This window comes from Orycteropus afer, unplaced genomic scaffold (genome assembly GCF_000298275.1).
Source record: "Orycteropus afer afer isolate SDZICR_OR568_19922 unplaced genomic scaffold, OryAfe1.0 scaffold00011, whole genome shotgun sequence".
Classification (NCBI taxonomy): domain Eukaryota; kingdom Metazoa; phylum Chordata; class Mammalia; order Tubulidentata; family Orycteropodidae; genus Orycteropus; species Orycteropus afer.
In genome coordinates this window covers 21,233,585-21,239,548 of record NW_006921598.1, presented here as the reverse complement: position 1 = coordinate 21,239,548, position 5,964 = coordinate 21,233,585, and the positions used below count along the sequence as shown (strand labels likewise).

Here is a 5,964-nt window from a genome sequence, read left to right as displayed (position 1 = left end):
TTCCTATTCCACTATGCTAAATCTTGATGTTCTAATCCCAGGAAGTAGCAATTAGCATCCAGGCTTTGGACTCCCTACCAAGGGCAGCTCAGAGATCCTGCTGTTCTTTGTGACCTGAGCACAGCTTGTTCCTCATCACGTGCCTCTTCCTGCCCCCACCCTCTTTCTTCATACAAAGAAATTCTGGTGGCATAATCATTAAAATAATAAGCTGCTAACCAAAAGGTATGTGGTTGGAACCCACCAGGTGCTCCATGGAAAAAGATGGGGCACTTTGCTTCCATAAAGATTTACAGCTTTGGAAACCCTGTGGGGTTGTTCTGCTCCGGCTTATAGTGTAGCTATGAGTTGGAATCTATTCCATGGCAATGGCATGGGTTTTTTGTTTCTTCATACAGCACTTACACATTTTTCTTGTCTTCTTACACGTTTTATAAAGGTCAGTAAGTGCTCAATAAATGATAGCTATTCACGCATCCTCACTGTAAGGGATGCTACTTATCAAGTTTGTTATATGTACCACAATTTTGTCTTCAATAATGATTTGGTCTGTCATTTCAAATGTCTTGCATTTTAAGTCAGGGATTCCTTTATACTTGGAAAACTGGGAAAAAAAGGGGGGGGGGCAACTACCAATTATTGAGCACTTCAATAGGCCAATCATGAAACTAGGTACTTTTTGTAAGCTATCTTACAATTTAGAAAGACATATGAAGCTAACAATGGTTACAAGGCAATAAGATAACACAGTAAAGTAGTATTTTAAATACTTCTCTTTTGTTACTGAGTGAACAGAGGCTCAGAGAAGTTAAATTTTGGTAGAACAAAGATTCCTTCAGTTAGAACAAAGATTCCTTCAGTTAGAATTCCAAATTCCATGCTGTATCAATTATATTATGCTGCCTTGCATGAAAACAACAAAAGGATTTGTTGACAGTGGCCAAAGCCACAGTGTGGAATGACTGAGACAGTGATTTCAGTGATGTAACTCCTGTGATACTGTGACAAAAGAATTTGTGGTTGATGTACTTAAAACTTTAGAAAGGAAATGAAGTTAAATATTGGGAGATCTTATGTTATCCCATAAATATATATATACATATATTATACACACATATATACACACACACATATGTATGTGTTTATATATTTTTATATGTTATATATGTACACATGCATATACATATACATGTGCATAATACATAATATATATTATAGTCACAAATCAAGAATAAATGCAGTGCACTTATTTTTTTTAAAAAAAAACCCATGAATAATAGTTATATCTCTTAAAATAATAATGGGTCCTATCTATTAATTTGAGAGCTGGACAATGAATAAGGAAGACCGAAGGAGAGTTGATGCTTTTGAGTTGTGGTGCTGGTGACGAATGCTGAAAGTACCATGGACTGCTAAAAGAACTAACAGATCTGTCCTGGAGGAAATGCAGCCAGAATGCTCCTTGGAAGCAAGAATGGCCAGACTTCATCTCACCTATTTTGGTCATGTTGTAAGAAGAGATCATTCCCTGGAGAAGAATGTCATGCTTGGTAGGGTGGAAGGTCGACGAAAGAGGGGGAGGCCTTCAATGAGATGGATTGACACTGGCTGTGATGATGGGCTCAAGTATAACAGGGATTGTGGGGCTGGCGCAGGATCAGGCAGCATTTCGTTCTGCTGTGCATGGGGTCGCTATGAGTCGGAAACGACTTGACGGCACTTAACAACAACAATAGCAACAAATCTATTAATTTATTAATTTATTCTCACCTTTTCTTACCTGCTTGAATATTTACAGGATCTCTGACCTACTCAATTTCAACAATATACTTATAAATTTGTTTTGTTTTGTTACAGGAAGGGAGCAGATAAAGATAATTTATTTTGCCTGAGTCTATGATTTTTATGATTTAGAATTGTAATTTCATATTGTGTGCTTCCTTTTCTGGTTATAAGATGCATAGCAACACACATGGCTAGTATATAAACAATTAGAGTTATGCTAATTTGTACCATTTAGGTTAGCTAATGAACCCAGGACCATATGTTCATTGCTCTGTGTGTTACCTTTATGCCAAAATGGGTGTCTCCCATTTCTTTACATGACATAAACTTTGCCTTTTTTATACATGTGGAAGAATACACTCAGGTTAATCTTAACACCCATTACCCTTCCAAAAATTCTGTTGGAAAACTAGAAAACCTTAATCCTAGGTTGCTTTCCATTTTATCATTCTTTTTTATTGCCAGTTCATTTTTTTTTTCGTTATTGTTCTCCTCAGTAGAAATGTTGCAGTATTTGCAGAAAAGTGACTAAGAACATGAGCTTTGGAATCAATTTTGAATCTTACTTGGCTAAGTAGCTATTTGACTTTGTGTAAGTTCCTTTACCTTGGTTTCCTTATCTGTGAAATGGGATATGATATCTACCTAGTAGATTTGTTTAAATGATTAAGTGAGATAAAATATAACTCATTTAACATATCACAAGTATGATCTATGTTCTTATTACTAATGTATTTTAGAAAGAAAATTCTCATTGTTGCTAAAAGGCACATTAAGAAGAAAATTCAATACTACATACTAGAATTCCATACAAAGGCATATTGACTTCTCTTTCCAAACAAAACACCACACTCACTACCGTCCCATTGGATCCAACTCATAGCGACCCCTCTTTGGGTTTCTGAGGTGGTATCTCTACAGTTGCCCAATCTTCCTTCCGAGGAGTGGCTGGTGAGTTTGAACCATAAGACTTCTGGTTAGCAGTGAAATGCCTTAGGCACTACGCCACCAGAGCCCCCCGACTTTTCTTTAAGAACTTGATTTTTTTATGTGAATCCATACAGCATCAAAATATATTTAAGCTTTGATTCATGATTATATTTGGATTCACTTTTAGTCCCTTTCACAGACTCCTTAATCAAACTTTGGGCCATGAATAGCTGAAGAGTCTCTCTTGGAACTTCACTGGGTTCTCTTCTGTTGTCTGGTTATATGTTACACTTTGGTCTGCTTTGGAACCTCACAATCACATTAGTCATTGCTCCATATTAATCAAGCCAATCCACGTACGTAGCTCTTCAGGAGGAGAGACTAGAACCTGACACACCCATCTTAGCCCATGTTCTGAACACTACATGTACTCCTCATGACAGCCCTGTGAGCTAGGCAATTATTTAATTTCTAATTTTATGTAGATTACTACTTCTGAATCAAAAATCATCAAACATAGTTTGTTTAATATTTGTGTACTTATGTAGCCAATGGACAGAGAATAAGATTAATCAAATTGTCTCGAAAATTCAGGACACATGGTTGCTATAGTTATGCTGTCATAATATGGTTTATAATTATATACTTTGTAGATGCTCAATCTGATATCTTAATCTACCAATCTACAAACAGGATTCTGGGATTCAAATATATTTTTTTAACTGTGTATGTGTGTGCATATGTACACAGCTTCTGTGTGAAAAACCTGCAGCTTTACAAAAAGGCCCTATTTTGATGGTTGCCCAAAGAATCGTCTGTTGCTGTCATTAGGTGCCATCAAGTTGATTCCAATTCATAACAACTCTCTTTCCAACAGAATGAAATATTGCCTGGTCCCATGCCATCCTCACAGTCATTGCTATACTTGAGCCCATTGTTTCAGCCATTGCATCAATTCATCTTACTGAAGGTCTTCCTCTTTTTCACTGACCTCCTACTTTACCAACCATGACTTCCTTCTCCAGGGACTGTTCCCTCCTGATAACATCTCCAAAGTGCATGAGATGAAGTCTTGCCGTCTTCTCTTCTAAGGAATATTCTGGCTGTGCATCTTCTAAGACAGGTTTGTTTGTTTTTCTGGAAGTCCAGTATTCTTCACCAACACTATAATTCAAAGGCAACAGTTTTTCTTTTGTCTTCCTTATTCATTGTCCAGCTTTCACATGCATATGAAAGATTGAAGATATCTTGGCTTGGATCTGGCACACCTTAATCTTCATAGTGACATTTTGCTTTCCAACACTTTTAAAAGGCCTTATGCTGCAGATTTGTCTGCTAAAATGATAGAACATGTGACTTCTTGACTGCTGCTTCCATGAGCCTTGATTGTGGACCCAAGTGAAATGAAATTCCTTAACTTAAATAATTTCTATTTTTGTTTTCTTTATGTTGAGTTATAGTAATCCATACTGAAGGCTGTAGTCTTTGATCGTCATCAATAAGTGCTTCAAGTCTTCTTCAGTTTCACCAAGCAAAGTTGTGTCATCTGCATATTGCAGGTTGTTAATAAATCCTCCTCCAATCCTGATATTACATTCTTCTTTATATAGTCCTGATTCATGGGTTATTTGCTCAGCATACAGATTATATAAGTATGGTGAACAGATACAACCCTAACACACATCTTCTCTGATTTTCAACCATGAAGTATCCTCTTGTTCTGTTCAAATACCTGCCTCTTTCTCTATGTATGAACACAATTAAATATTCTGGAATTCTCATTCTTTGCTATGTTCTACATAACATGTTATAATTAACACAGTTGAATGCCTGTGCATAGTTAATAAAACCCAGGTAAATATCTTTCATATTCTCTGCTGTCAACTAGTATCCATCTGACCTCAACAATACTATCCCTCAAACTATGTCCTCTTCTCTATCCAGCTTGAATTTCTAGGAGTTCTCTATCCGTGTTACTGCTGCAGCTGTTTTTGAATTGTCTTCAGCAAAACTTGGGTGTGCTATTATTGATATTATTCAATAATTTCCACATTCTGTTGGATTACCTTTCTTTGAACTGTACAAAAATAAGGATATCTTACAGTTGGTTAGGCGATCCAGACTGACCCAGCAACAGTGGCAGGGATCCAGGTAAGGGGAGAGACACAGGACCGACCCCCAAGAGATAGGAAAGTTGGGGAAAGAAAAGCCGAACAACCTGACTGACCCAGCAGCAGTGGCAGGCCCCACCCCCAAGAGGTAGGAAAAGCAGGGCAAAAGAGAAGCCAGGGGCGACAGAGCAAGCAGCAGCAGCAGGGATCCAGGTAAGGGGAGGGCAGAGAGGTTACAAACAGCTAAAGGAGACAAACTTGTCTGTCAATTTGTCATACTGTGGTGACTTTTGTGTTGCTGTGAGGCTTGAGGCTGTGCCACTGGTGTTTCAAATGCCAGCAGGGTTGCACATGGTGCACAGGTTTCAACATAGCTTACAGACTAAGACAGACTGAGAAGAGGGAAGATGCCATCCACTTCTTAAAGAATTGGCCAGGGAAAACCTTATGAATAGCAGAGAAACATTGTCCAATACTGTGCAGGAGGACAAGCCCCTTAGTCAGAAGGCTCTCAAAATATGACTGGGAAAAAGCTGCATCATCAGAGTAGAACCAACCTTACTGATATAGATAAAGTAAACCTTTTGAGACCTCCATTTGCTGACACATCCATTAATAATCAGAACATGGAATGTATGAAGTATGAATCTAGGTAAATTGGAAGTTGTCAAAAATGAAATGGAATGCATAAATACTGATATCCTCGGCACTAGTGAGCTGAAATGGACTGGTTTTGGCCATTTTGAATCAGACAACCATGTGATCTACTGTGCCAGGAATGACAGTTTGAAGAGGAGTAGTGTGGCATTCATCATCATAAAGGATGTTTCAAGTTCTGTCCTGAAGTACAGTGCTGTCAGTGATAGGATAACAACCGTACACCTACAAGGAAAACAAGCTAACACGACTGTTACTCAATATGCACCAACCACCAAAGCCAAAGATGAGGAAATTGAAGATTTTTACCAACTTCGGCAGTCTGAAATTGACCAAACATGCAATCAAGATGTGTTAATTATTACTGGTGACTGGAATGCAAAAGTTGGAAACAAAAAAGAATCACCACTAGTTGGAAAATTTGCCCTTGGTGACAGAAATAACACTGGAGATCCCATGATAGACTTTTGCAAGACCAATG

At 38.0% G+C, this 5,964-nt stretch overlaps 1 protein-coding gene across 1 annotated transcript in view; it reads left to right on the top strand.

Moving 5' to 3' along the window:
- Positions 1–5,964, top strand: part of BCKDHB (branched chain keto acid dehydrogenase E1 subunit beta) — a 406,073-nt gene that overhangs the window by 394,277 nt on the left and 5,832 nt on the right. The window lies entirely within an intron of this gene.